The sequence below is a fragment of the Protopterus annectens genome, chromosome 3.part0 (assembly GCF_019279795.1).
Source record: "Protopterus annectens isolate FY-2018-M chromosome 3.part0, PAN1.0, whole genome shotgun sequence".
Classification (NCBI taxonomy): domain Eukaryota; kingdom Metazoa; phylum Chordata; order Ceratodontiformes; family Protopteridae; genus Protopterus; species Protopterus annectens.
The window spans coordinates 1182305832-1182319499 of record NC_056731.1 but is presented as its reverse complement, the minus strand read 5'-3'; positions in this window follow the sequence as shown (position 1 = coordinate 1182319499).

Here is a 13668-nt window from a genome sequence, read left to right as displayed (position 1 = left end):
AGGGAAGGTGGTCCACACAGCCTACCTGGACCTCGCAAAAGCCTTCGATACAATACCCCACTCAGGCATTATAGATAATCTCACCAGCTTAAATATAAACCCCTATGTCACTAGATGGGTTGCAAACTGGCTCAAGGACAGAACCCACATGGTTAGAATTGCTGGAGCCATGTCAGACTCCAAACCAGTTACAAGTGGCATCCCACAAGGCTCAGTCCTGGGACCTCTCTTGTTGGGTATATATTTCTCGGCAGTACAGGCCAACACGGAAGGACTGTGGCTGACCAAGTTCGCAGATGACTGCAAACTGGGCACCATAATCAACTCTCCAGCCGACACAAGCATCCTCCAAAAGGGCCTCATAGAAACAGACAACTGGTGCCAGAGCCATGGCCTCAAGCTAAATGCCAAAAAGTGTATAGTCATCCCCTTTGGCAAAAACAAAGTGCCCACAAATTACTACATAGGTGGTAATCCATTAAGTACAGAAGAAGTCATTAGGGACCTGGGGACCCAAGTTGATAGCAATCTCTCATTTGACAACCACGTGGCCAAAGTGGTTAGAAAAACATTTTATATAGCCCACCTAATCATGAAGGGATTCACATCTAGATCAGGGGAGGTCATCGTACCTCTTTACTCATCCCTCATCAGGCCCATAATTGAGTACAATGCCCCTTTTGGGATGTACCTTACCAGACACCTGCAGCAACTGGAAAGACCCCAAAAGTACCTCACCAAGAGGATCAAAGGGCTCAAACAGATGCCATATGCTGCCTGGTTAAAGAAACTCCAGCTCTACTCAGTGGCATACCACCTGCTCAGAGGTGATCTGTGCCTGACATATAAAGCCATGTCCAACCCAGAATTAATGGACATGCTGCACCTCAGAAAATCCAAATCCCATCAAGCTACGCGCTCGAGAGACTTGAACCTCAGCACTGAAATAAATAGGACATGCTGGAGGGACAGATTCATAACCCAGAGGCTCCCTTCACTCTGGAATAAAATCCCAGTCCAGGTTAGGCAGAGTCCCACATTGACTCTCTTCAAGAGGAATCTTGATGAGTGGATGGGAGATCGTAGGTTTACCCCGGCTATCACTTCTGTGTCACTGTTAGACAGAGGCACAGTATACTAACCTCAAAAAAAGGCATAGCAAAATTAATTTAAAAAGGGTGGCGAAAGCCAAACACACTCTGGCTAGGCTTATAAATGCCCTAGGGCAGATAGCCTAGTATGAACCTATGAACCTATGAACCTATGAGCTAAGCACAGCTAAGGAAGAGGGGTGTGTCTGAGCTGCCTAGCAGTGTTTACATTGCCTAAACGGGTATGCACGCCACACACCGGGTTTTAAACAAAAAAAAAAAAACAGGAAATAGCAGCTCTGTTCACATCTGAGCATTGGGTATGCGCGGCACACCTTGGGGCTTAAACAGGAAGGCAATGGGAAGGGAAAACAGAAGTAGGAAGGCAATCAAGCAGAACTAGCATAGCTGGCAGGTGAAATGTATCAGAATCAGCCAATTACACAGGCAGCAGCCCAGCCCGGCACACTACTATAAACTATGCAAATACCTTTCATTCTGTTTTTTTTCACACAAACTCTACACCACCTGTGTACACAGACAGGGAAATTTTACCTGACAAAACTAACAAAATGATAGGGCTGCTGTCACTCTCATACATCAATATGTGGAAGAGGCTAAGGGTGGTGAGGATGAGAATGCTGACAACCAACCCACAGTGAGGAGGAGAAGCGTGTACAGACCCAGGGTAACCTACCAGGGGCTACATGAGCTGGAGATAGTAGAGCACTATAGGGTGGACAGGGACATCCTACAGCAAATTGTTGAGCTGTATCTGCCACGCCTCACACACGGAACCAACAGAGGGGAACCCATCCAAGTGGATACCAAGGTATGTGTAGGGTTAAGAATACTAGCCAGAGGTACCTTACAGAGGCCAACTGGGGATATCATGGGGATCTCACAGGCATCAGCATCCAGGGTACTCCGCCAGTTCCTGGATGCCATGTCAGCACATGCTGGTGAGCACATATATTTCCTCAACACCCATGAGGCATTGACCAGCAATATGCGTCTCTTCCACCAAATAGCAGAATACCCTGAGGTAGTGGGTGGGTGAGCGGGGTAGGGTCTAAATAAGCCGCAAGGGCTTCCCCTCCATCAACTGCCAGGTCATGTGCAATGCCCAGGGCATTATCTTGAATGTGTGTGCTGGCAGCCCTAGAAGTTATCACGACTTCAACATCTGGCATATGACACAGCTGTACCAGAAATTTTCCACTGGGAACATCCCATATGGCCACCTAGTGGGGGATGCTGGTTACGCACTGGAGCCGTGGCTGATGACACCTATCAGAAATGCACACACACCCAAACAAGAACTCCATAATGAGGCACACACACAAACCAGAATCATAATAGAGCATGTATTTGGGATGCTCAAGTCATGGTTCCGGTGCCTGGACATATCCGGTGGAGCCTTGCAGTACTCTCCAGCTACATATACACAAATTTTCATTGTATGTGCCATGCTACACAATATGATCCTGCGGAAACAGCTGCAGCAGGAACAACATGGAGCAGGGCCACACAGCCCCCCACCATTGCCAAGGACAGCACAGGCACAGAGTGACTCGGAGGAGGAACAATCTGAGCCTGCCCATGTAGACAGAAGGAGGTATGCCCCGTCTTTAGCAAAGAGGCAATGCATAGCACATACACTGACACGGTAGGGACCCAGGGAATGACACTTCTCTCTGACTCACACATACAGTAAAAGGGATGCCAAACATGACACTACCTGTGCTTTACCATGTATAGGAAGTGTACTATGTGCATCTGACATAGTCAGCCCTCCAGCACCATCCTCAATAGTGGCACAGCCACAAGGTAAGTCATTCTTCCTATCAATTACTGAATGGAGTAGTATGTTCTGCTAGTTGTATCTATGGTATGGATGTGAGCATGCAAGGGAATCGGGTGTCTGAATGAGATGGCAGCAGATAGTGGACACCTATATGGTCAGCATGAAATGCATAACAAATACTGGTGTCAACAAAGTAGGCAGTACTGGACAAGGTGACAAATCCCACTGCAGTACATGTGGTGGCCCAAATGTGTGTCCATAGGACACACACATGCATGTCAGTCAGGCTCACATACCAAACAACAGACTCAGCCAAAGGACAAGTGTAGATGACCATAAAGAAAGGGTGTGCTAAGGCCTCCAATTGATGGCAATGGAGAACAGTCCCCTCCAGACCTACACAGACAGACTACATCAGGTCTGGCAGTTGTATGTTAGTTCTGAAGGGTAAGAAGTCTGAAACTGAAATATAGGTCAATAAAAAAAAAAAGATATGTACTCTACTGATATGCCGCTAGTCTGCATGACAGGTCACAATACAAAATTAAATGGAAGCCAACAGAGTACCTGAAATGCCAGTACAGTCATAGCAAATATTTACAGTTGTCAGGTGTGCACCCCCCCCCCACAATCCTATGTAGAAATGCAGTAATATGTACATGTGGGTTTAATAACAGTGGATCACAGATTACCTGAGCTGGCCCAATTTACAGGATAGATTGTTGCATGTGTACAATATGCAGGGGTCTGTGTGTTAGGTTGTTGTGTGTTCTATATTGTGTAGAAATGGTCAGCATGTAGGCATGGAGGGTTGTGTCTCTGTGCCCAATGACCAGTACTGTTGATGACAGGGCCATGTTCTGACAACTGCAGTACCAACCACAATGCATCCCAGCAAGACCCAATTCAGCAGTCATCCATACTCACCGTTCAGATGTCAATATCTGTCACCATCTGAAAGATGGACATGCCATGAATGTGGGTCCAGACATACACACGGTACACAGGTGGAAGTACCCTAGACAGAATACATAAAATTAACTGTCAACTGCACACACCTTTGGAATTGTACATACAGGTTAGCAGCACATTAGTTGTCTGTGTAGTATGGAATACTGATGTAGACTGGCCAATCACTAGCAGACCACAAAAGGCACAGTTATGAAGTAATGAGAGACTGCCTATGTCCCTGCACAAGGCAGCCTAAGGGAAATGTCCCAGGTATATCTGTGGGTCAGCTGCAAGAAGCTTCCATATCACACATGCACCCAGCTCACCCCACCATCAGCCACAGGTTTATCACAGGTCATATCCCTGCTGTGGGGAAAGAGTACAGTATGACCCCCACTTCTGTATGGGAATACCCACAGAATGCAGCACGCTGAAGAGGTGTCCCATGCAGGTGTGTCCCTAGCTGTAAGCAACACCCTGCCTGCATCCAGAACAATGGATTAATATGGACAGGAACTATTACCATTAACACCTCACATACTTACCCTGTCACCCCAGAGGAATCCAGTGGCTCACAGCCTGGGACTGTAGGAGTGACAGAATGCACTGGCCTGCTACAGGTGACCTGCATCACTACCAAATTCCCTACAATCCTCTGTCAAAGGCCTGTGCCTCACCTGTACTGCCAATGTATGTTATCTCAGGGGGTCTGAACTAACAACATAACACAGTCCGCATAACACAAATGCAAGGCCATGTTGACAAATCCCAGTAGCATGCCCACTATGTCCTACTGCATGAACTGTGGACCAACCACTAAATACTGCTGGGATGAAGGGACAACTATACGGATACTTCTTAGATATCACTCACATAATGTTAGGAAGAGGATAGAATAACAGAGTGGAGGGGTGTAGAAGCATGGACGCCATGGAGTGTGTGAAGTCTGAAACTCTTATGTGTGCCCATACTACCCCTGCCTGCAAACCCAGTAATGGGTGGCTACAAACCTGCTCGTAAACCCCAATGTGAAGGGGAAATGACCAGATATATGAGCCCTGCCTCTGGGTAACCTGGGTGAATCTGTACATTTGAGAGGTGTGGCCACAGCAGCGCATGGCCATTCTTTTACGTCAATAGATGTACAAGCAGGGGATCCTCGGCCACCACAGTACAAAGGTGCTGGACCATTTACACAGACCCATCAGCAAGTGTCTGCAGCTACCCCTCCAGAATGGCATGAGTGTGCAAGAATATGTAGACTGCAGACCACAATACTGGACACAGCTTCATTCATCTTGTATTTCCCAGGATATAACTGTGAGCAAATAAGTATATCTGTCAGTAGCTGATGACATAATAACATCACAGTGTAAAATAGTACATATGTTTGAATATCTCTTTTAACACCAACCATGTAATACAAGCAGCACAGACACAATAGTTACTATATCCCACTAGTTTTCATCCATTGTGACTCCATATGGTCAACCTATCTACAGATATACTGCAGAAACAGGTCACTAGCTGTAGGTGCAGAACACCAAATCCTGGACTGGAGTACAACCTAACTGGAATTGATTCACACACTCAATACAGAAGGTCATACTGGGCATGCTCTTACACTTAGAGAAATGAACCCCATGTCTGACAACAACAGTGGACTATACATATCTGTCATTCACAGATGCCTGTGCACACACACCACATTGCACACCATTCATGCTTTGCACACAGATTGGATAGTAATACTCACACATATCCAAGGCCAACACACTATAATAGGTCAAACATACACACAGAGATGTGGGGAAGAAAGAGACAGACAGTGACAAAGAGATTTCTATCATGAGGCCTGTCCCACCACCACACATCCAATTGGACAATATCATATGATGTGCCAATGTCAATCACTGTAGACATTTGCCTTTGGTAGCCCTCAGCCCTATAGTGTCTGCATTGCTTGTGATAACTGTGTAACATTTTATTTATTTTTATTTATTTTATTTTACATTTGTTTACCACGAAAGTTCGACTGGACCCAGGTCCTATTTCAGTGGAGGCCCAGGGAGAAAAGCTCCAGAACATTTTAGACAGTTCTACACAGGTCAAACATATTACACAGTTGAGAGTTTCACATGTCAAAAAATCAGGTTATAGTTGGCAAAAGATGACATACAGCAAAAATACAATGAAAAACATTTGCAGATATTTTCACATAAAGGAGACTGAGCTTTTTATGAACCTTTTTGATAGTTTGGGCTATATGAATATCATATTTAAGGTTGCAATCTATTTCTACCCCAAGAGTTTAGTGTGGGAGGAAGGGCTGATTGTTATTTTGTTACTGGATATGATAGTGAAGGTGTCATATGGGAGACGGGATCTACCTGTGTTGAATAGGAGGTTTTGTTTTATTTGGATTCAGGATTAGCTAAGAGTTAGTGAACCAAGTCTCAGCTTGAGAGAAGGACTGTTGAGTCAGGGAGTGTAGGTCATCTAATGTTTGTGCTGCACAAATCAAGGTGGTATCATCAGCATATTATACTACTGAGGCATTAGGTGTGGAAGATGAGAGCTGGTTGTTAAATAGAAAGAAGAGTAGTGAGCCAAGTATGGAGCTCTGAGGGACACCTATAGTAACAGGCAGAGGAGAGGATAGTTGGATGTGCCATTTCACTGCTTGTTGGCGACCTGATAGGTAGCTTTTAAACCATGTTATAGAGTGTGTGCTGATATTTAGGGTGGCTAGTGTGTTAAGGAGATTGTTATTGTTGACCATGTCGAAGGCTTTAGACAGGTCTAGAAAAATGGCTGAAACTAGTTGTCCTTTGTTTCTGTGGTGGATAACTGCATTGGAGAAGGACATCAGTGCTGTTGTGGCATGTTGGTTTTTAGATAGCAAGTTGTTTGCTAGGAGGAAGTCTATGAGTTGGGTGTGAACAACTCATTCCAGAATCTTTGATAAGGGTGACAGAATAGCTATAGGTTGGTAGTTATTTAGTTCTATGGAATTTCCTCCCTTGTGTAATGGTATAATGTGAGAGATTTTCCATATATTAGGAACTTTACACTCTGTTATAGACCTGTTAATTCGGGTGGTTATGGGATAAGCTATGGCATCTGCAGCTACCTGTAGGAACTGTGCTGGTAGATTATCAATGACCAGGGTGGTTGGTTTAAGCTTTTGGAGGAGTTTTAAAATGGATTTGCTTGAGGCTGGATGTAGGGTAAAGTCGGTGCCATTATCATGTGGGTTAGTTTTATTTTGTTTGGGTGGCAGGTCAGGGTTGTTATTCATACTTTGGGTATTTGCAAGGTCTTGTACTGATTCAGTGAAACATTTATTGAATTAAGTGGGGATGTTCTCAGAGTTAATTACTGTTTTAGGTGTAGGGGTTGTAGTCTTTCAGATGCGATGTTTGCTCTGAGAGTGTTGATGGAGAAGTACAGAGAATGTCAGAAGGAGTTGCACTGTGTTTTTGTAGACTTAGAGAAAGCATATGACAGGGTGCCTAGAGTCAGAGAAGTATGTAAGAGTGGTACAGGATATGTACGAGGGTAGTGTGACAGAGGTGAGGTCTGTGGTGGGAGTGATGGATACGTCTAAAGTGGAGGTGGGGTTACATCAAGGATCAGCTCTGAGCCCTTTCTTATTTGCAGTCGTGATGGATAGGTTGACAGACGAGATCAGACAGGAGTCCGCGTGGACTATGATGTTTGCAGATGACATTGTGATCTGTAGTGAGAGTAGGGAACAGGTGGAGGAGACCCTGGAGAGATGGAGATATGCTCTAGAGAGAAGAGGAATGAAGGTGAGCAGGACTAAGACAGAATATATGTGTGTGAATGAGAGGGATGATATAGGAATGGTGAGGATGCAAGGAGTAGAGGTGGCAAAGGTGGATGAGTTTAAATACTTGGGATCAATAGTTCAGAGTAACGGTGAGTGTGGAAGAGAGGTGAAGAAGAGAGTACAGGCAGGATGGAGTGGGTGGAGAAGAGTGTCAGGAGTGATTTGTGACAGACGAGTACCGGTAAGAGTGAAAGGGAAGGTCTACAAGAGGATAGTGAGACCAGCTATGTTATATGGGTTGGAGACAGTGGCACTGACAAAAAGGCAGGAGTTTGAGCTGGATGTGGCAGGGTTAAAGATGTTAAGATTTGCACTGGGTGGGACGAGGGTGGACAGGATTAGGAATAAGTATATTAGTGGGTTAGCCCAGGTTGGAAGGTTTGGAGACAAAGCCAGAGAGGCAAGATTACATTGATTTGGGAATGTGCTGAGGAGGGATGCTGAGTATACTGGGAAAAAGATGCTAAGTATGAAGCTACCAGGTAACAGAAAAAGAGGATGGCCTAAGATAAGGTTTATGGTGAGAGAGGACATGCAGGTGGTTGGTGTGACAGAGCAAGAGGCAGAGGACAAGAAGAAATGGAACACATGATCCGCTGTGGCGTCCCCTAAAGGGAACAGCCAAAAGAAGATGATGGCTGTAGTCTTTCCTGGTTTTAGTACAGAATTTATAGTGGCCAAAGTTTTTGTGGGTTGTAGAGATGTTTTTCTTGGAGGTTTTGGCATTAGTTGATTTTGTCAGATTTAATGCATTTCTTGGCTTTATTACAAAGCTCTGAGTAGGTCTGTTTTGTTGACTGGGAATTGTTTTTGTGGTAGTTTGTCCATGCTTTGTCCCTGTCTTTGAGGATAGTTTTAGTTTCCTTGTTTAGCCAGGGGGCATAGTTGGTCTTTGTTCTAATGGTTCTAGCAGGTGCATGATGGTCTAATATTTGTAGGAAGGTTGAGTTGAAGTAGTTGACTGCTTCATCAAGTGACAGTGATGTTAGTGGTTTCCAATTACATCTGTTTAATGAATTTCTAAACTCTTCTGGTTTGAAGTTTGTTTTGTTCCTGGCTATTCTTAACATCTGGTTGATATGGTGAGTTTTTTTTTCTAAGGAGGAAGGTAGCTTGATGGTCACTGAGGCTGTTCGGCAGACAGTCTGCTAGAGATACAAGTGAGGGGTCGGATATAAGAATCCAGTCCAGGATGGACTGTCATTTTGATGTTTTGTCTATTTAGGTGGGGGCTGTGATAAGTTGGGTAAACCCATGGAGGTTAATGTGAGTAGTTGGAATGTGGCAAGAGCAGTTATTCCAGTCTATATTAAAATCTCCTAGTAAGATATTTTCGTGAGGGAAGGAGGTAGAGATCCAGTCTAGTAGGATTTCGATACTGGTAACATTGTTACCAGGTGGGCAGTAACAACCTATAATATTAATGTGCAAATCAGTATTTATCTAGCATTTGTATACCCAGTCCTGTCAAATGTAAAGTTGTGTGTGACTGAGTGTTGTATGTGTTTCCAGAGGAATGGTTTATGGCCCATTTACACAAACTGCATTTCCCATTGCCCATGTTAGCACTCATGCTGATGTCAGTCACCTTGAAATAACCCTCTGGCCAAATTTCAGTCCCATAAGCTCTGTGGCATTGGCAATAACTGCATAATGCTATAGTGTAACATACCTAGTTAGGTAGGAGTTTTAATTCCAGACATGGCAACTGTGAAACTGTGTGTGTGTGTGTGTGTGTGTGTGTGTGTGTGTGTGTGTGTGTGTGTGTGTGTGTGTGTGTGTGTGTGTGTGTGTGTGAGTGTGTGTATAGATTAATGATTTTAACGCCATTCACAGTCACTACACCTCCCATTGCCCTACTTTAGCAAGCCTGCTGATGTCAGTCACCTTGAAATACCCCTTTGGACAAGGACCAGTCCTATAAATTCTGTGGTGCATGTGATAACTGTGTAATACTATATTGTAACATGCTACTTAGATAGGAGTTCTAATCCCAGCCATGGCAACTGTGAAAGTGTGTGTGTGTGTGTGTGTGTGTGTGTGTGTGTGTGTGTGTGTGTGTGTGTGTGTGGAGAACAATGATTTTGAGGCCATTCACAGTCACTACACCTCCCATTGCCCTACTTTGGCAAGCCTGCTGTCAGTCACCTTGAAATACCCCTTTGGACAAGGACCTGCCCTATAAGCTCCATGGCGATTGTGATAACTGCATAATACTGTAGTGTAGCAAACTAGTTAAGTAGGAGTTTTAATCCTGATCCCGCCAACTGTGATAATGTGTGTGTTTCCCTGAGAAAGTGTGTGTGTGTGTGTGAGTCTTCACTGACACCTGCTTTTGTGGACATTCACACTTACTACACTTCCCTTACCCCTCCTTTAGCACTGTTGCCGATGTTACTCAACTTCAAAGATACCTTTGGACAGCTCTTCAGCATATAAGCTCTGTGGAGCGTGCGATAACTGCATAACACTGTAATAGCAATACATAGTCAGGTAGGGGTTTGAAACTCAGCACTGGTAAATGTGTTTGTGCATGTATCATCAGTATCCTGTTGGGATGATTGTGTGCTGACAGGATCCATTGCAGTGTGGGTTTTGCTACATCATTATATTGAGGACCTATATATCCCGTTGTCCACATTACAAGGCCAACAGTTTTCAAACACTGTAGAGGTTATTGTAGACAATCCTCAGATATAAATGTGTACAGCCATGTGCAATTACTATGTGACAGCATGGATTAGTAAACAATATAGGCAACCATTATAATACCCAGATACCACTCTCCAGCCATGGATTATACACAAACACACTTGGCTCTTACTCTCTTACTCCCTTCCTTTCTTACTTTGTCTTTGTCTGTCTCTCTCTCTCTCTCTCTCTCTCTCTGGTGGATGTGGAAAAGTACATCTGTTTAGCATAGGCAGCAGTGTAAGTTTTGTAAGTAATGCTCATGATCAGCTGATGGCCTGTGCATGGATTGCAGTCCCCCACTTGGTAATTGCATGTGGAATAGATGTGGTATCATTCATATAGCCAATTGCATGGAAACACACTCCTATAACTAAGCACTTCATGTGATTGTTGGCCCTTTTCCTTCACTGTGAGCAGGACTTCATGTGGGTGTTTGACAAACAGCATCACAGAGGGTAGTTGGCCAACAAACAAGAGGAGGATGTTCCAGACATGAGGACAGAATGTAAGTATTGCTGTTCTACAATTGAAGTAATGTTGGTTTAACAGGGTTTGAGTGGATATGGCTGTTCTACATGATTTAAAGTCTGGCATGAGAATGTTATATGGTTGAGGAAACTCTCACCTATAGGGCTATCTGCAGACTGGCCAGAGTTTGGAGTCTTACATGTGTTGTGTTACTCACACATTTCCTATCTTTAGATATGCAGTAGCATACTCTGATGATTGCAGTCAGTATATGGTGACATCCCTGTGAGTTACTGACTTCATATCCCTCAGAAGAGATATAGATGTCAGATATCCCTCTTGGCTGCTTACAGACAATTTATGCTTGGCTGACACTGACATGTCTCCCCAGCTGTGTTATGAATGCCACAGCTAGGAAACGCCACCCTGTATGCACCACATACCATGGATACCTCAACTAGACTACCACAGTCAACAGAACATGCTTGGGTACAGGTCTCCATCCAAGACACTGGCCATGTTATGTAATATATGTTGCATACATGTCAATTGGAGCACCTCAATGGCCCTCTGCAAGAGAAAATCAGATGCTTGTATGTTGCATTTAAATATCACCCTTGATAGATGGTCTGCTGACAAATGTCAGGTGGCATGATACCAGTGTACCCAAATCCCCTACTCTTCTCATCTCTCCATGGATATTAGCCTGGTACACACCTAGGAACACCAGCACCAATGGACCTCAGTACTGACAAATGTGTCAGTGTGCATTACTGAGAATAACAGTGTCTGTGTGTTTGTAAACTTGTAGCTGATCATACCCTGAGGGCCTTCTCACCCACTACACCCCCATTGCCATAGTTAGAAATGGCTGCTGCTGTCATGGACATTAAATGTACCTTGTTACACTCCACCCTATGGGCTACCTGAAACTTGCAGTACCAACATAACACTGTTGTACAAATGGGTAGATAGGTATGGGTTACCCACTGAGTCCTGGCAAGAGTGTGTATGTGTGCAAGTGTGTATATTTGTAGGATACAGCATTCTGAGGCCATGTTCTCCAAATACAATAGACCTTACCATACATTATAAGGGATAGTGATGTTGCTGACATTAGGAGAGCCATGACAAATGCTCACCCCTCTATCCCTGTGGCATGTGCAATAAATGCATATCCCTGCAGTAGCACTGATTAGATAGACATGGGGTTGTATTGCAGTCCTGGTCAATGTGTCATTGTGGGCATGTCAGAGCATTATCATGGGTGTCAGTGAGTAAAATATACCATGTGGGGTGTGGGTGCTGGGTATACTGTCTTTACACTATGGTACCCCCAGTACATGTCCCAAAGTCCACTGTATGAGGACCACTGTCACCATCAACCATACAGGCAACTGATTGCACTATCCAGCCCAATAATGCATGTGTTCTGTGTTCACTGACAAGGTAGTTAGCACTGATAAACCCAGGTCTCTCAGATGTGTCTATGACTATTATGTGTTTGTTAATGTGTATGTGACAGTATGTCATACCATGTATTGTTCGTTAACACCCAGTACATCCCCCATTACCATACTGTACAAGGCCTGGTGATGTCCTTCACTTAACAATAAACTCGGGACACACCTCATCCTAAAAGCTGTGTGGTGTGTGCAATTAAGGCCAAACACATTAGTAGCAATAAGTACCTAGGTAGAGGTTCTACTCTCAGTGTTGCCAAGTAAGTGTGTGTGTATGTGAAGGGATCTACTTCATTTTTCTGAAAATACATGTCCCAGGAGGTCATTTGTCTGAGAACTGACTGGCAAACGCTAACATTTCAAAAGAATCATCTTGTGGAAATTCATTTCATCAAAACTAGTAGTAGATGTGTAAATGCCCTCTTCCCCACTTTACAGCTGTACAGCGATACTGGAGTTGGTATATATAGTTGAGTGTGGATGTTGTGGGCACAGCCACCCCATTGAGGTTATTGTTGTGCGTATCCCCCACTTGATCTGCTGTAATACTGGACAGTTTATGTTAACAGGTTAAATAGTTGTCAATCACACTATGTGTGGTTCTACACCACCCCACACCCTCCAAAGTGGAGGGCTGTGCCACCCACACCAGCACACCTATGTTTACAAACTCCAGGATTGTACTACATTGGGGAAGAGGACATATACCATGCCAGTACCATGGTCAATGACAGTAAACTGGCAGACTGATTATATACTGATGTGATGTTTTGCCTATTTTGTCTTGGTGGAATTACACGGGCTAAAATGCGTTCACTGCAAAATTAAGTACATCCATGTGTACAGTATTCTCAGTGTATTGCATCAACACCAAAGGCCTGTGTGTGTGTTTGTTATTCACAAACTTTTGGTGTGTGCCACCCAGTACACTTACCATTGTCCACTGTAGAAGAGCTGCTGACATCAACCACTGTGCACATACCTGTATACACCCCCTCAGACTTATCAGCCATGTGGCATACGCTGTAACCATTATACAGACCTGCTACTTGTGTTCAGCTGTACCCAGGATATGACACAGTCAATGTGTCACTACAGTGCCATACCCCTTATAGGAAACAGCAGACCAACATCCTGCGGACACATAGACACCTACAACACAAACTGAATACATTATGGAGAAGAAAATCAGTCAGTGTTAATAACAGTTATAATGCATCATGGCTGGACAGATACACATCCTGACATGTAAGCATTAAACTTTCCAGCTGAAAACATGTTACACAGCATTACATTTCTACACCTTTGTACATTCACTCTGTGCATCAGAACCATATT